General features: G+C 43.4%; 1 pseudogene; it reads right to left on the bottom strand.

The window, feature by feature from the left end:
* Positions 1-18,501: 18,501 nt before the first annotated feature.
* LOC110290383 (cyclin-dependent kinases regulatory subunit 2 pseudogene) lies at positions 18,502-18,744 on the bottom strand (annotated as a pseudogene).
* Between the last annotated feature and the right edge of the window lie 371 nt (positions 18,745-19,115).

Raw genomic sequence — 19,115 nt, 5'->3', positions numbered from 1 at the left:
TTCACACATACCTGGACATGGAACCCAGAGCGTTGAGCATGCTGGACAAGCACTCTACCAACTGAGTCTCATCCCCAGCCCCAGAAAACCCCTTTAATGACGAGGAAGGGATCACGCTCTTGATGACAGATAAAAATTTCCAAAATGCTCATTTTCACTGCTGGTTCACATTCCACCAGGAGTTACAAATGCTGGTAGATGCTTAGGGACCAGACCCAGTTCTTTATAAGAAAACATTTGCCAAATATGCAAGTCTGGGAGCTATAGTTCTGTACTGGTCCCTTCAGTAAGCACCTGAATCTCACGATGGATCCGTTCCCTAAGGGCTCCTGTGTAGGTACTTCATGCTTCATCATACAGAATACTGAAAATGATATCTACTCAAGTGTCAAGATTTGATAAAATGACTAAATCTTGCTGCTTTGCTAAAGCTGTTTATGTGCAGCTAGGTTTTATCTTCCTTTCATACATGGCAGGGAAGAGTGAGGGGATTGGCGAGTCCTGGGTGGTGGTTGCTCTCATGTCTTCCCCGTGAATGGCACCAGAAAGGGCACGTGGTGTCCATTATTGTAAAAATAGTGTTGACTTCAGCTGTCCTCTAAGTTGGTCATGCTTTGGAAATCACTGGTCTGAGAAATCTCCCAGATGATAAAATTTTTTTTTGGCAATTTCTCTGTTGCACTTTATGAAACAATTATAAACGTAACCCTGAAACTGGCCATGTGAGCAAGAAGGATGCTGTGCTGTGGCTGCACTTATGGATGGAGATTAGAAAGTTGTTCTGAAATGTTAGCATAGAAAGATTAGCAGTATATAAAAGCACACCAAGAATTTATTATAGAATATCTAACTAAAAATGAATTGCATGAACAAATTAAAAGAGAAATAACAAGTAATTATATATATTTAAAGCCCCAAGAAGGCACCTAATACAATTTAGTGGCCGTTGTTAATAAGAACTTGAAGTAAAATAAATAGAAGGGAAATCATGTAAGCATGGTAAAGATTTAACAGCAGACATAATTGTAGGTGGTGAGATATTCAGATGGCAAGGCACACATCATCACTGTCATAATTCAACTTTTTTGGTGTTGTATGAAAGAAATAAAACAAATCCTGGATGCTGTGTTGCCAGCTTCTATGCCTAAGGCTCAAGAAACATTCCAGAAATGGGGCAGGGAGATTGTAGAAGCAGAGGACCAGGATATCTGCTAGGAGATAGTCTTCCGTATATGACAAGGAGCTGCATGCATGAAATAGTAACAATATGGCCACCCAAACAAGACCTGCACAATGACGTGGTTGATATCCCAAAGTGGATGACATGGCTGATGTCCCAAAGTGGATGACGTGGCTGATGTCCCAAAGTGGATGACGTGGCTGATGTCCCAAAGTGGATGACGTGGCTGATGTCCCAAAGTGGATGACGTGGCTGATGTCCCAAAGTGGATGACGTGGTTGATATCCCAAAGTGGATGATGTGGCTGATGTCCCAAAGTGGATGATGTGGCTGATATCCCAAAGTGGATGACGTGGTTGATATCCCAAAGTGGATGACGTGGTTGATATCCCAAAGTGGATGACGTGGTTGATATCCCAAAGTGGATGACGTGGCTGATGTCCCAAGGTGGATGACGTGGCTGATGTCCCAAAGTGGATGACGTGGCTGATGTCCCAAGGTGGATGACGTGGCTGATGTCCCAAAGTGGATGACGTGGTTGATATCCCAAAGTGGATGACGTGGCTGATGTCCCAAAGTGGATGACGTGGCTGATGTCCCAAAGTGGATGATGTGGCTGATATCCCAAAGTGGGTGGAGGAAACCTTACAAAGCACCACCCATGGGTAAAGGGCTATGGTCAATTCACTGTTCCTGTGAGAGGGGTAGAACTGCTCTTTTCTAGGGATGAGACCCCTGAAAAGTTATCCAATCCCGAGAGGTCCCATATATATATATATATATATATATATATATATATACATACACACACACACACACACACACACACACACACACGGGGGGGGAGCCTGTGTGTGTGATGTGTGTACATAATTATGGGGTGGGCATGTAACAATGTTAATTAAAGTGTTGCAATGAAGTTGAGATGCAGGGAGCATGGGGCATGGGAGCCATTGGAGGAGGAAAGTACGGAGTAGGGGTTACATAAATACAGTATTCATGTAAGAAATTCTCAAAAATATAAAATAAATGTATATTGGAAAGAGTCTGAGTAAAGACTTATACGAGATTGGTGAAGAATAGAGAATAAGGCCCAAGAAAGGAACTGGCAAAAGATAGTCTCTGTAAAGTCCATTTCAGAGACAGTAATTGTCTTAGTTAGGGTTTACTGCTACCATGACCAAGGCAACTCTTATAAGGACAACATTTAATTGGGGCTGGCTTACAGGTTGAGAGTTCAGTCCATTATCATTAACACAAGAAACACAGAAGCATCCAGTCAGTCATGACACTGAAGGAGCTGAGAGTTCTACATCTTCATTCAAAGGAAGCCAGGAGGAGCAAACCATCGAAGTAACAAAGTGCATACTTCACTATAATTTTAAAGGAATAAAGTTTTAAAATAGAAGAAAATAATCTTCACATTCATATAGAAGGGGAGGCTAGAGAGATGGCTTAGCAATGAAGAGCATTTGTGGCTCTCCCAGAGGACATAGGTTCCATACCCAGCACTCACAGAATAACTCACAACCATCTGTAACTCCAATTCCGGGGGACTCAATGTTTTCTTCTGTCTTACACAGGCACCAGGTGCTCACATAGTACACATACTACATACAGGCAAAATACCACACTTACACATATAAAAAGTAAACAACTCTTTAAAACTCATACATTACATATGTGTGTGTGTGTGTGTGTATACACACACATATATATATGTAGTGGCTATTCCTGGTTGTCAACTTGACTATATTTGGAATGAACTACAATCCAGAATTGGAAGGCTCACCAGTGACCCTTATCTGGAGGCTGGGAGATAGAAGTTTCTGATCTGGATCTTGGTATGGAGATCTTGAAGCATAGTGGCTATGGATTCCAGAAGATTAAGACAGGGAGATCTCCGAGTTCAAGGTCATCTGGGATTAAAGGTGTGGTGGAACACACCTTTAATCTGGGCTACACCTTCTGCTGGAGACCATATAAGGACATTGGAAGAAGGGAGTCTCGATCTTGCTTCTTTGCCTGCTTGCTGTGTGGGACTGAGTAACTGCCAGATCCTTGGACTTCCATTCACAGCTACTACTGAACCATTGTTGGGAATTGGACTGCAGACTGTAAGTCATCAATAAATTCCTTTACTATATAGAGACTATCCATAAATTCTGTGACTCTTGAGAACCCTGACTAATATTACGAGAAAGCATGACTCTTTTTCTAAATACTGGGAATTGAACCCTGGGCCTTGAATGTGCCAGGCAAGTGCCCCACCACTGAGCTATGTCCCCAGCCCTTCTTTAATATTTTATTTTGAGACACGGTCTCACTGAGTTGTCCAAGTTGGTCTCAAATTTTTAGTCTTCCTGTCTCATCCTCCCAAGTAGCTGGGCTACTGGACATGGCAGCATAGTGGATTTTTAATACATACTACACTGCCAACTACAAGAACCCATCATAAATAGCAGTAGGGGAGGAATAAGAGAAAGGCAGATGGGTGGACAGACATAACATAAAAAGACATGAAACAAATATTTCCACTCTGTGACAAGCAGCAAGACTATAGATCCCCAAGAGAGAAGCTATGATGGGTGAGGCCTCGCCCTGAATTACCACCAAGGCAATTTGCAGAATCCAACACATGTAGAGTCCAATTGTGATTAATCTTAAGGGGACTACATTTTGAGGAAAAGAGAAGGTGTGATTTCCAGAATTATTTAAACAGTTGGCTGAATTTTGATCTGTATATTTGTGTATAACCCCTCCCACCCTCCATACAGCAGTAATGCAAACAAAACCCAAAACTTACACATGGGAGGTAAACACCAGGTTTAGGAAAGAGTCCTCAAAAAGAAATTATCCAAGCAGTGGGGCTAAATTATCCTGACACTATGGGCTGTTCTAGCTCACCCTACTCAAGCTTAAAGGCAAGCTTCAAAATAGTCAAACTGACTGTATGTGACTTGACAACCTGTTAGATAAAGGGCTGGTGTTTTATGTATTTATTTTTGTGTATGGTATTTTTTGAGAACATGCATGTCTGTGCACTACATGCATGGCTGGTACCCATGGTGGCCAGAAGAAGACATCAGATCCCTAGAGCAGGACTTACTGAGAGTTGCTGTAAGCCAATATATGGGTGCTAGAAACCAAACCTAGGTCTCAGCCATCTCTCCAGCCTCAAAGGACAATGTTTTTAAGTGGATACAACACAATCCACTATTTAACACTATTTTTTTTTAAACTGTGATGTCCTGAGATACAAACAAAATTATCAGGTGGGCAAGAAAATATAGTCTATAAAGAGAAATTAAAAAATCAAATAATAGAAATAAACTTGGAAATGACAAGGATGGTGAATAGGAAGCCTCTGAAGCGGCAGGTACACATGTGTCTCTGATGCTCTAGTGGCACATGCATGTCTCTGATGCTCTAGTGGCACATGCATGTCTCTGATGCTCCAGCGGCACATGCATGTCTCTGATGCTCCAGTGGCACATGCATGTCTCTGATGCTCCAGTGGCACATGCATGTCTCTGATGCTCCAGCGGCACATGCATGTCTCTGATGCTCCAGCGGCACATGCATGTCTCTGATGCTCCAGCGGCACATGCATGTCTCTGATGCTCCAGCGGCACATGCATGTCTCTGATGCTCCAGCGGCACATGCATGTCTCTGATGCTCCAGCGGCACATGCATGTCTCTGATGCTCCAGCGGCACATGCATGTCTCTGATGCTCCAGCGGCACATGCATGTCTCTGATGCTCTAGTGGCACATGCATGTCTCTGATGCTCCAGCGGCACATGCATGTCTCTGACGCTCCAGCGGCACATGCATGTCTCTGATGCTCTAGTGGCACATGCATGTCTCTGATGCTCCAGCGGCACATGCATGTCTCTGATGCTCCAGCGGCACATGCATGTCTCTGATGCTCTAGTGGCACATGCATGTCTCTGATGCTCCAGCGGCACATGCATGTCTCTGATGCTCTAGTGGCACATGCATGTCTCTGATGCTCTAGTGGCACATGCATGTCTCTGATGCTCCAGCGGCACATGCATGTCTCTGACGCTCCAGCGGCACATGCATGTCTCTGATGCTCTAGTGGCACATGCATGTCTCTGATGCTCCAGCGGCACATGCATGTCTCTGATGCTCCAGCGGCACATGCATGTCTCTGATGCTCTAGTGGCACATGCATGTCTCTGATGCTCCAGCGGCACATGCATGTCTCTGACGCTCCAGCGGCACATGCATGTCTCTGACGCTCCAGCGGCACATGCATGTCTCTGATGCTCCAGCGGCACATGCATGTCTCTGATGCTCCAGTGGCACATGCATGTCTCTGATGCTCCAGCGGCACATGCATGTCTCTGATGCTCTAGTGGCACATGCATGTCTCTGACGCTCTAGTGGTACATGCATGTCTCTGACGCTTCAGCGGCACATGCATGTCTCTGATGCTCTAGCGGCACATGCATGTCTCTGATGCTCCAGCGGCACATGCATGTCTCTGATGCTCTAGTGGCACATGCATGTCTCTGACGCTCCAGCGGCACATGCATGTCTCTGATGCTCCAGCGGCACATGCATGTCTCTGATGCTCCAGCGGCACATGCATGTCTCTGATGCTCTAGTGGTACATGCATGTCTCTGATGCTCCAGCGGCACATGCATGTCTCTGATGCTCCAGTGGCACATGCATGTCTCTGATGCTCTAGTGGCACATGCATGTCTCTGATGCTCCAGCGGCACATGCATGTCTCTGATGCTCTAGTGGTACATGCATGTCTCTGATGCTGGAGATGTAGAGGATGTAATCTAGGTAATGAATGCTAAACATAAGTATGCTTAGTGTGAGTAAACATAGGTATAACGAAGAGACACCCTGAAAACATGTCCTATTATTATATGTCAATTAAAGGTTATTAAATATTAAAAAGAATCTTCAAAACCATGATGCATAGAAAAATGAAAGAAAACCCAATATAACACAGATTTGCAAATATCATCTATGAGGTAAAAGTCACCCTGGGTATGCTAGTAACAGCACATAAAAAGTATAAGAAAAAATATGAATGAATTTGAAGACAGAGTTGTTGATACAAATGATCCTAAACAAGAATAGAAAAAAAAAAAAAGAGGCTGCAAACAGTAAATATGAGGGCATCATTGACCAGTTGAACAGGATCAATCGTCTGACTTATTTGTAATAGGAGCCCCATTTGGGACATTTTGAGAAATATGGCCAATTTTTCCAAAAGTGATGAAAGTTAAAAGAAACACAGATCCACAAAACTTAGGAACCCAGTAGGAAAAACATTAAGGCAGATCGTAATTAACTTCCCGAGGAGAAGCCAGGGATAAAGCCAGCGGCTCAGTGGTGCCTTCAAGAAAGCATCACAGGAGCAGGAACAAAGAGTAGCTGTGCCCTTCCTCTCAGTGCACACGACACAAGACAGAGGAGTGACACTGTGAGGGTGGTGAAGAAAAAGACCCTGTCATCCCAGACTTCTATTCTCAGCAAAAAACCAAAAAAAGGAAGGTGAACCAAAGAGTGCTTCTTTCAGACGAAAGTTAAAGGTATTCATTACCATCAAAACTGCACTGTAAGAAATGTTAAAGACAGTTCTTAGAACAGAAGAGAAATCATGAAAAAGCAGGAGAACCAAAAACATGCTAAAGGTACAGACAAACAGAAATAAAGCTCTACTTTTTTTGGGTTCTCTAACAGCGAATTTGCTACTTACATCAATCAGTATGTAGAAAATGAACATTCCCAGCAGGTGCTGTGGTGAACTCTTCTAACCCTGCACACAGAAGTGAGAAGGAGCTTGAAAGCAGCCTGGTACATAAACAAACAAACAAACAAACACACAAATGTAAATAAAGTCTCCTCAAAAAAGCAAATTGCTTAAATAGAGCATCCAAGTGAGTTTATGAAAGTAGAGCTATCAGCACAGTCTACAAGAACACTATCTAGGATATAAAGAAAAATATCGTGAGTTAAAGGTAAAAGGATCCGTAAGTAAGATCAGCGTCTCTAACCCCCTCAGGAAGCCACTAATGCAGATTTAGAATGATTATATTCATTTAAACAAAGTGGCAAGTGCCACTGTCCCCTGGAACAGTGTGCTGTCAGCTATGGTTAACCTTAGCACTTTCTTTAACAGCACTATTGATCAGCCCTTAAGCTGTGTCTCCTTTGAGCTGTTTGCAGACAAATGTCCAAACACCACAGACAACTTTCATGCTGTATATGGTGACTTGAATAAGTTCAGCCCCCATAGCCTCATGTGTTTGAATCTTGACCCACAGCAAGGGGCACTGTTAGGAGGTATGGCCTTTGTTAGGAGTAGGTGTGGCCTTTTTGGAGGAAGTGTATCACTGTGTAGTTGGGCTTTGAGGTCTCCTATGCCTAAGCACTGTCCAGTGTGGAATCAGAGCCTCCTTCTGGTTGCCTGCAGAAGACAATCTACTCTTTGCTGCCTGTGGGTCAAGATGTAGAACTCTTGGTTCCTCCAGCACCATGTCTGCCTGCAAGCTGCCATGCTTCCTGCCATGATGATAATGGACTGAACTTCTAGAATGATAAGCTGGCTCCAATTAAATATTTTCCTTTATAAGAGTTGCCTTGGTCATAGAGTCTCTTCATGGCAATAAAACCCTAACTAAGACACCATGAGTATGAGAGAGAGAATGGGGGTGGGGATTTGGTTACAAGGATTTCTGCTTTCACACACTCATTCACAACAATTTTCACAATAATTATACTGTGATACAATATTCACATATTATATCACAGGATTCATATGCCAGGGTGGTGACTTCATACACCATAAACAGCATTAGCAGCAAGTCTATCTATGGGAGAAATCTGAAGATGAGAACTTCATCTTGAAGTTGGTATCTTGTCTGTGACAAATACAGGACAAAACAGAAATTGTTCCTTTTTTTTTTTTTTAAATCTCATTCATTTAATTTCACTGAGCAGTTCAAGGACAAGCCTGTGTTATCAGGGAGGGTAAAGGGTACTGTTAGCATTCTTGAAGCCAGGGAGAACTTTGGGTCCAGAAAGTGCAAGGCCAGCAAGACCATCACTGTTGCTAATGGTGGACAGCCCAGAGACTTTTGACTTGTATACACCCTCACCACCAGACTGTCCCTTCCAAAGCTCGGGAACATGCACTAAGGCAGGTTTTGGGGGGAATATTAAAAATATTAATAATGAATGGAGAGATGACTTACCTGTTAAAGGCTAGGTTCACAACCAAAAATATTAATCTATTAATAAATCAAAAGGAATTAAAATTATGCAATGTATGATGTCTAACAACAATGAAATTAATATACAAGTCACAGTAAAACATCTATAAAAGTATGCCAGTATTTGGAAATTTAAACAATGGCCTTCTAAAAAATCCCAGAGAGTAAGAAAAGAAGTCACAATTGGGTTCAATTATACACATTCAGTCCTAGTACTTGGAGGTGCACTGAGGCAGGAGGATCTCAAGTTCAAGGAGACTTCTCAGTTGCACAACTTGCAATCCTAAGTAAACAAACTGGAAAGAAGGGAGGGAGGGAAGAGATCGGGAGAAGGGACAGGGAAAGGAATTGATGATTTCAAACTGAATAAACCAGGAAACAAACTCTGTAGGATGGAAGCAGAAATTTCCAGGCCCTGAGAAACTGCCCAACATTCAGGCGAGTATTGATGCTGATTCTGTAGTTTCGTCCAGGAAGCTGAAGAGGGGACACTTCCCAACTCATTGTTTGAGGCAAGTCTTCCCCTGACACATAACAGACAAGGGCAGTTTAGAAAAAGAAAACTGCAGATCACCATCTCGTGAACTTATACATAAACACTCTCAACTGCACACTGGGTAGAGGACACACAGGAGCTGTTTTGGTTTGCAACGGTCAGTCAGCGGAGATGAGTCAAGCTGAAACCAGAGTCCTCAAAGCCAAGCTCTGGGCCCGAGTCTCGATGTTCTGTTTGAAGTGCTCGGGCAGGAGTCGCCTGATACCTTTGATACCTTTAGATGAGTCTGAGGAAGCACAGAAGTTATAGACAGGAAGAGTTTAAAAAGTGGTTAAAGTAAGATCAGGTCCCACCACCAGCAGATGGCACCAAAATCAGAGACACCCAGGTGGCCTTGCCCCTGGCTGGTGCAGGAAATGGGGCTGACTCATTAGGGCTTGAAATTAGGTGACCAGCCACAATGATGTTATGAAATCCAGGACTATGCCTGTATCAGCAGCAGGCAAGCCCAGCACTGAAATGACTGTCCTTCTATATTTCAGTTCCTTCATCTATAGAACGGGAAACCCTAGTGCCCGTGGGATCAGCACATGATTTAAGATACTGTCGGGAGTGCAGAGAAATCACGCCTCCAATCTCAGCACCTGGGAGACAGAGGCAGGCCGATCTCTGAGTCAGGCCAGCCAGAGCGAGTTCCAGGATAGCCAGAGTGAGACCGCATCTTGTAAAACAATATAAATAAATTCTGCATATAAATGAATAAAACAGGATTGAACATGGAGTATGCATTGTACAGGTTTTACATGTCAGTTCAGCTCTTTTCCTGTTTCTAATTCAACCATCCATTCTTGTATTCTTCCAACAAACACTCATTTAGCAGTTCTGCTGGCAGCCGAGTTGATGGCATTTTGTTATTGCTACTTTTATCTTTTTTTAAAAAAAGATTTATTCATTATAACTAAGTACACTGTAGCTGTCTTCAGACACACCAGAAGAGGGCATCAGATCTCATTATACATGGTTGTGAGTCACCATGCAGTTGCTGGGATTTAACTCAGGACCTCTGGAAGATCAGTTACTGCTCTTAACCACTGAGCCATCTCTCCAGCCCCCTACTTTTATCTTTTTAATTCCCTTAAAAATGGCTGGTGCCAATTTCCCAATCACCCTTGCTTGTCCCTTTCTTCTGTCTTATTTTTATTCCATAAGCATTCCAGTCAACCAATGAGTTCAAAGTAGGGCCAGAGACTTACCACTTAAAACAAAGAAATGACATTGACCTGTCATGTAATAAACATTGACCTGCCAACAGTGATCTAGAAAAAATACAGAAGACTGGATAGAAGAGAAATACGAGGTGGCTTTTTCACTGATGAGCATACAAGACCTGAAATTTGCAAAGGATGTATTTAAGATAGCAATTTTGAAAGAAACTTAAGAGACAGAAATGTGTCAAAATGCAGAAATGCATTCTAAACTGTAAATCATAGTATGGTATCAAAAATAATGTGCTTCCTACTTGGATTACTGAAGAGTTTCATAACTAAATACATTTGCAGGGCTGGAGAGATGGCTCAGTGGATAAAGATGCTGGCTGCACATGCCTGACAACATGACTTGAATCCTTGGTACCCACAAAAAGCATAGATGAGATGGGCTGCGTCTGCAATCCTTCATTTCTATAGTGAGATAGGAGGCAGAAGCAGGAGAGCCAACAAGAAGCTGGAAGGCCAACCAGCCTAAAATTCATTGTGAGAAACGATACGATCCCCTGCTCGGTACGGAGGAAGGAGAGAACTGTTTCCAAAAGCTGTCCTCTGACTTCCGTGTGTGCGTCTCAGCACATGCACATGCATGCCACACAAAGAAGAAATAAAGTAAATTTGTACATTCTTACATAATAATTTCTTACTTATGAACCCCTAAATTTCAGTCTCAGGATTCTTGAACATTCTGAAGGGCAGAAATCATGTATTGTTTCAAGTTTAGATTTCATTTTTAATTCCATTGGGTTGGAGAATTATCTAAGATTTAGTAATAGGTATAGTGATTGGTAGGTTTAGACTTGCATTTTCTCTTTGATTTCTAAGCTGCTTCATCTTCCACAGGGGAAAGCATTCACAAAGACCAGAGTTTCTCAAGCCTACCTGTTCACTAATGTTAACTGAGCATATGTGAAAACTGTTAATTCCAAGGCCTAACCCCCAGTCTCTGAATGAAGAGGCCAGACATCAATAGTTTGCAAGGCTGCCATGGGATGTGGGGATGTATCCAAGTGTTGAGAATCACTGGTAGAAAATGAAAGGTCGGCCGTGCTGAACGTCACACAGGTACTCGGTGTACTGCATAGCTTAGCCTCCGTATGCAGTGACTGAGTGGCTGCCTCTTGTAACACACAGTACTAAATGTCAAATGTCACACTGCCCTTCGAGTACAGCACTCTGATGTCCACTTTCCTGGCTGTGGTTAATCAAGTAGCTTGTTTTAGAGCTATTTCTGTTTGTTTGGGTTTTTCATTCTTGAGATTTGGTCTTGCTAATATAACTGGTATCAGCACTGAAATCCTCCATTCTCCCCCTAAGTCCAGGACATGGCTGTAGTAATTATGTAATCTCAATTGGGGGTTCACGCCCCACCTTTTATTGTTCAGTTCCCAGATAAAAGACACAAAATCTTTATATTTACAGTAAGTCTTTAAAGCACTAGAGCTGGACAGATATCTACCCTCCATGTTTTTAAAATCTACTCCCCATCTATAACCCTGTTATGACTTGCCATGTTTCATCTGGGCTGCTCTTAACTCCGACTAGCCAGCCTCACGGCCATGTTTTCATGACTCACCTGCCCCATCTTGTCTTCTCCTCTCTCCACCTTCTTCTTGCCTTGGTGGTCTCTCCTCAAACCCCAAGCCCAGGAACTGAGATCCACCTACCTCTCTTCTGCATAACTGTAAGATGTAGGCAACTTAACTCAACGGAAGTCTTAAATTAAGGAGCAAGGTTACAGAGTATCACTTCCTCATCCCTGGGGGCAACCAGACCTGGGGGTGGGGGCAGTATTTAGCATTACAATACATAGCAACAGACCAAAAGAACAAAACCCAACATGACACCATGCCTTCTGACTTAAAATATTTTGTGTTTATTTAAGCTGTCTCAAAAAACAAAAGTCCTTTTTTGGGCCGGGGCTGGAGAGAAGGCTAGGCTCGCAGGGCAAAGCCCTTGCTGCTCAGTTCTGAGGGCCAGAGCCCAGCCCCCACAGTCAGGCTGCCCACAGATGCTCATAACTCCAGCTCCAAGAGATTGGATAGCCTTGCCTAGGCTCTGTGGGATACACAAGTGCCCATTCATGCACACAGACACATACACATGCATAGATAGTTTTTAAAGAATATTTTTTTCTTTTTGGCCAACATCCACTTATTAGTGAGTACATACCATGCATGTCCTTTTGGCTATTATCTCACTCAGGATATTTTCTAGTTCCATCCATTTGCCTGCAAAACTCAGGATGTCCTCGTTCTTAATAGCCGAGTAGTATTCCACTGTGTAAATGAACCACATTTTCTGTATCCATTCTTCTGTTGTGGGCATCTGGGTTGTTTCCAGCTTCTGGATATTATAAATAAGGCTGCTACGAACACAGTGGAGCACATGCCTCCCCCACCCCACCCCCCAGCATGGTGGGGTATCTTTTGGGTATATTCCCAAGAGTGGTATTGCTAGGTCTTCAGGTAGATCTATTTCCAATTTTCTGAGGAACCTCCAGATTGATTTCCAGAGTGGTTGTACAGTTTGCAATCCCACCAGCAATAGAGGAGTGTTTCTCTTTCTCCACATCCTCTTCAATATGTGTTGTCATCTGTGGTTTTGATCTTAGTCATTCTGATTGGTGTAAAGTGAAATCTCAGGGTCATTTTGATTTGCATTTCTCTGATCACTAAGGACTTTGAACATTTCTTTAGGTGCTTCTCAGTCATTTGAGATTCCTCAGTTGTGAAATTACAGAGGCTATGGAGCACTCACAAAAAGGGACCTAACATGACCACACTCTGGAAGACCCAACAAGCAGCTGAAAGAGTCAGATGCAGATATTTGTACCCAACCAATGGACAGAAGCAGCTGACCCCTGTTGTTGAATTTGGAAAGGCTGAAAGAAGCTGAGGAGAAGAGCGACCCTGTAGGAGGACCAGCAGTCTTAATTAACCTGGACCCCTTAGATCTTTCAAACACTGGACCACCAAACAGATAGCATACACCAGCTGATATGAGGTCCCCAACACACAGTAGAGGACTGCCGGGTCTGTGTTCATTCAGAGGAGATGCACCTAACCCTCAAGAGACTGAAGGCCTCAGGGAATTTAGAGGTCAGGTGGGGTGGGGGGTGGGGACATTCACGTGGAGACAGGGGGTAGGGAGAAGGTATGGGATATTGAACAGTTGGAGGGTGGATGTGGGGGAGCAATAAAATATGGAGTGTGAAAAAATAAATAATTAAAAATTTTAAAAGTGGATATTAGCCCAGAAGCTCAGAATACCAAAGATACAATTTGCAAAACACATGAAACTCAAGAAGGAAGACCAAATTCTGGATACTTTGATCCTTCTTAGAAGCAGGAACAAAATACCCATGGAAGGAGTTACAGAGACAAAGTTCAGAGCAGATACTAAAGGAACAGCCATCCAGAGACTGCCCCACCTGGGGATCCATCCCATAAACAACCACCAAACCAAGACATTATTGCAGATGCCAACAAGAGCTTGCTGACAGAAGCCTGATATAGCTGTCTCCTGAGAGGCTCTGCCAGTGCCTGACTAATACAGAGGTGGATGCCCACTGTCATCCATTAGATGGAGTATAGGGTCCCCAATGAAGGAGCTAGAGAAAGTACCCAAGGAGCTGCAGGGGTTTGCAGCCCCATAGGAAGAGGAACAATATGATCTAACCAGTACCCCCAGAGCTCCTGGGGACTAAACTACTAACCAAAGAAAACACATGGTGGAACTCGTGGCTCTAGCTGCATATGTAGCAGAGGATGGCCTAGTCAGTCATCAGTGAGAGGAGAGGCCCTTGGTCCTGTGAAGGTTCTATGCCCCAGGGCCAGGAAGCAGAAGTAGGTGGGTTGGGGAGCAGGGAGAGGGGAGAGGATAGGGGATTTTTGGAGAGGAAACTAGGAAAGGGGATAACATTTGAAATGTAAATAAAGAAAATATCTAATCAAAAAAGACTATTGAAGCCAGGCGTGGTGGCACACGCCTTTAATCCCAGCACTCAAGAGGCAGAGGCCGGCAGATTTCTGAGTTCGAGGCCAGTCTGGTCTACAAAGTGAGTTCCAGGACATCGAGGGCTATACAGAGAAACCCTGTCTCGAAAAACCAAAAAAAAAAAAAAAAAAAAAAAAAGACTATTGAAAGAGACTTAGGAAGAGCAGGGATGTGCTGATTAAACTTTGAAGGAGCCTATGAATAAAATCTTGTTTCAGAAAAAAAAAAAAGAATATTTTTTTCTTGAATGCAAAACAAAAAATCTACTTGGACAGCTTCTAGTGGCATTCATTTTCTGTCTCTTTAACAGCATATTGTAGTAGCAATTTTGGAATTTCTTTAAAATATTATAAGCATGTGCTTTCAATATAATTCCAGGAGTGGGATATGGTACTTCAGACTGTTTGCAATAGCTGACTATGATTTGCCTCATGCTCTAGAAGAGGCTTGGTTTTGCCAGCTGCAATAGTTTCTGCAATTGTGTGATGTTTCTCAGAGGGTGCATAAATATGAGAACCTGGAAGGCCGGGTTGGTGGTTGGTGATCCGTCGGGGTTTAGTCAAGGTTTATTAGTAGAAAGGAAAGGAAAGAAATTAGACTTGAGGATTTTTCTTGCTCTCCTGCTCCCCTATCCTTCTAGTGATGTGGGTGAAACTGGGGAGATAAAAGATGGGAAAAGAATGCACAAAGAAGCAAAGACCAGCTCCAGCCTCCCTCACCATCTGGCCTTGGCATGACCCTGTATCTCTCTGCCATGCCTGCTGAACAACTGTGAACAACACATCCATTCTTTCTCCTCCTCATCCCTCACCCGAACACTTTCTTTTCTTCGTGGAACTCCATTTACCAACCATGCCCGTCGTTTCTAGGGTTCTGTTCCCCCATGTGCTACTTGAGCAACTTCCATCCCTGAATTTCACCCTTCCCTTGTTCCCCTCCTCATCCTCCAACTTATCACCTTTCTGCTAAATTCCCATAGATGGGAATGACGTTCCTGAAAAGACTCCATTGCCCATTGTTCAAGACTGTTGTTGCTGTTATAAAAAACCACAGCCAAGAGTGCCTTTCGGAAAACAGCTTATTTTAGCTCACAATTCCAGAAGGGAGAGTACACACTACAAGGGAGGCGTGGCAGCAGGCAGCTGGAGCAGAAACTGAAAGATCACATCTTCAACCACAAACAGAAAGCACAAACTGGAAGCTATTATTCTCATAAAGTCTGCACCCAGTGATGTACTACCTCCAGCAAGGGTGCACCCTACCTCCCCAAACAGAACCACCAACTGGGGACCGAGTGTTCAATACCTGACCCAATGGAGGACATTTCTCACTCAAACCACCACAGCCATGAAATCAGCTATGCTGTTGCATGTAGTTTTACTCTACCGACTTTACTCTGGGAGGTGTCTGCGCTACCAGCCCCCGCCCAGCTTGCCTTTAATCTTCGGATAAAACACACATACACACAGTTTGTTCCTTTTCAACTTGCCTTAGGGTACAATTGCTGGGTGTTACTATCTCCTGCCAGGAAAACTGGTCCTTAATATTTTCATCTCTGCTCCTCCCACCTGCCCTAAACTTCAGTGGCTGGTCCCTGCCAAACATCCATGACCAGGCCTGTAGTAGTGGCCACAGGTCCCATTTCCTCCTGAGACCTCAATGGCTGCTCCCCTCTTCTCCCTCCAAAGCATGGCAGAAACCAGGCAAGTGGAAAAGAAACAAACTGTGTATGCGTGTCATTTATCTGAGGATTAAAGGGAACCCGGGTGGGGACTGAGAGATCATCGGCCACCTCCCAGAGCTAAAGTCGGGCAGAGTAAAACAGAAGCCCGGTGGGGGCTGGCAGTGTGGACACCTCCCAGAATAAAGGTGGTAGCAGAAAACAACACGCAACTCTAGACCATTAAAGAGCATAGCCTGCAACCAGTGTCAGGTAAAGTGGTTGAGGGAGACATGGATCATTTGTGGGAAGACAACTTAATTGTTCCACAATTGTAAGCAGGGTGACAGATTAATAAAGACAGTAAGAGCCACTGTCAAAATACCAAGGAGAAGAGTTGGGTCAAGCATATCCATAAGTTCCTGGATCCATCAAGAAGAAAAAGCTTAGAGTCAAGGACAGAGAGAAACACAGAAAACAAAACACAGAGATCAGGTCCATGAGTGACAGAATATGCACTATTAATAGCCAACTGCATTTATCAGCACACCATGCTGGCTTTTTGTTTTTATTTTGTTTGGGTTATTGTTGTTGTTCTTTTGTTTTTGTTTTTGTATTTTGTTTTGTGGTGGTTTTTTTTTTTTGGTGTTTGTTTGGATTTGTTTTTGTTTTTTTCAAGATAGGGTTTCTCTGTGTAGCCCTGAACATCCTGGAACTCTGTAGACTAGGCTGGCCTCAAACTCAAGAGATCCATCTGCCTCTGCCTTCCCAGTACAGGCATTAAAGGCATTCATCCACCCCCACCGCCTGGCACAAGAGACCTCTTTCATGATGTCACTGGATCAGAGCTTTGTGAGACAGAAGAAGTAAGCTTGCTATGGTGACACTGTCCTGATAACACCGTGGACTTGCAAATTATTGTACTATATTCGGTGCTGATTAACATGGCCAGGGTGAAAGTTCATGCCATAGAAGGTAATGCCAGATTTCACAAGGGATGATAGGATGTACCAGAAAGAAACATTGGCTCAGAAAGCTGAAGCAAGAGGTAACCTGAAGAGCACAACAAGATGCTCTGAACAAAAATAAGAATCTGTCCCTAAAGGACAGCAACTAGAAGGATGAAGTAAGCATAGAGCCATAGAAAGGAGGTCAATAGGTCAAGAGGTCAATAGAGGTCAAATGATGCCAAAACATTTAGGACCAGAAATCCTTCGTGAGACAAAGTGAAATCATAAAATAAACATTTTATATTGTAGGCTGTACACTACACATCAGAGGAAGAGTCTACAATGAGCTTTGAGTGTATGTCCTAGGAGTAACTGGCCAGTTTAGAGATAGACTCAGTTTAGAGGATCAGGTAATCTTCTATATATCCCTTCTTTCAGCTAGGATAAGTCCAGTGTCCCATCAGGATTTTCTTATAAAAATACAGTTACTTTCCAAGGAATAGGCCAGTTATGCCAAGGCAGATCTCTCAACCTGTGGGTGGTGAACCCTTTGTGTGTGTGTGTGGGGGGGGAGGGTTGTTGTAGGACTCTTTCATAGGGGTCACATATCAGATATTAATATTACAATTCACTAACCGTAGGAAAGTTACAGTTATGAAATAGCAACAAAATAATTTTATGGTTGGGCTCACCATAATGTAAGAACATATATTAAAGGGTCAGAGCATTAGGAAGGTTGAGAATCGCTACTCTAAGAGCATCCTTCAGTCTATGCTTGTCCTACCAAGCTACAGTAGGCCTTGTGGTTGCAAGCAATGTCAGCTTGATTTGTTATTTTCTTGAAGACACACTTGAGATTACTGAAGTGAGAATCTCCTATCTGCGTGACAGAGGACAGGTGCTAAAATTTGGGGGCAGATTAACATAATACAGAAAATGACTCTGAGAAGCAGTAAGAACTTCCGAACTTTGTCGATTACTCTCTGGCACCAACAGCTGCAAAACAGGAGAGAGAGAGAGAGACAGACAGAGACAGAGAGAGACGGAGAGAGAGAGAAAAGAGAGAGAGAGAGACAGAGACAGAGAGAGACAGAGAGAGACGGAGAGAGACAGAGAGAGAGAGAGGAGAGAGAGAGACGGAGAGAGACAGAGAGACAGAGAGAGAGAGAAGAGAGAGAGACAGAGACAGAGAGAGAGAGAGACAGAGAGAGAGAGAAAACAGAGAGAAAACAGAGAAAGAGAGAACAGAGAGAGAGAGAGACGGCCTCAGGTGAGGATCCTACTCTCCTTCCTAGTCAGCTCTTACTGACCACAGCCTTTTATTTATTACAGTGTCTTTTTTGTGGCTGTGGGGGGAGGGGTGTCCTTCACGTGACCCAGGGAAAGCTGGTCTCTTCCACATTCTTTTTTTTTTTTTAATGCAATATACAGACTTTCTTTAACAAAAGTAACAGGTAAAGTAAAACAGGCATTTACATTAAGAAAAGACTACAAGAAAGTTCATCTTGAACAACTTGAAACAACCCACTTGCAGTTGCATTTGCCTGGGCTCTGTTGCCGTGAAGAACACAGCGCATGCACAGGCATGGACGAAAGGTTTGTACACTTTCAAGTATTCACTGAATACTACGTGATATACACAGATACATTAAATTTGAGAAAGATTAGATGACCCCAACTGTATTTCATTTTTCTTATTCTTTTGGAAGAGGTCGTCTAAAGAGAAGAATATGTGCTTCTGGCTCATGACCATGTAATGAACCCATCCTCGACTCTGTGGAACACCAGGTTTCCTCCACTCCTCTTCAGACATCAGATGAGTTTTAGGGACTTGTTTAGAGAGTTCTCTGGGTAATATGGCATGCCGGTACTCTTAGTGCTTGCTCATTGAAGTACTTGTCTGAGTAGTAGATCTGCTTGCAGGCCATCCTGCCGGTGCACGGAGGTGGGAACAGGAGCAGGAAACCGCATCACAGGAGGCCTAGGGCTGGCGCAATGACTCAAATCTCCTTCACATTCTTATAGCTGGGTTCACAGAAGTTTTGCGTGGCATCAGGAAGATGTGATAGAAAAGTCACCAATGCCACAAAATGGATTCGGAGAGCTAGTCTGTGTGGATAAGGTGCTCACTTCGGCGTTACTTAACCTTCTCGTCTTTGTCATCGTGAAAGATCTACAAAGCATATCATTCATCGAGCCTCTTCATAAATTGTTCTGCCTTCAAATTCTGTTGCAGAATATTTAAATTCTGGGTGACAGTGACTTCCAAAATGTTATAGAAAAGCTAAGACAGGCTGAG

This window comes from Mus caroli, unplaced genomic scaffold (genome assembly GCF_978045245.1).
Source record: "Mus caroli unplaced genomic scaffold, Mus_caroli_1 scaffold_2, whole genome shotgun sequence".
Classification (NCBI taxonomy): Eukaryota; Metazoa; Chordata; class Mammalia; order Rodentia; family Muridae; genus Mus; species Mus caroli.
This window is presented reverse-complemented; position numbering and strand designations above follow the sequence as displayed.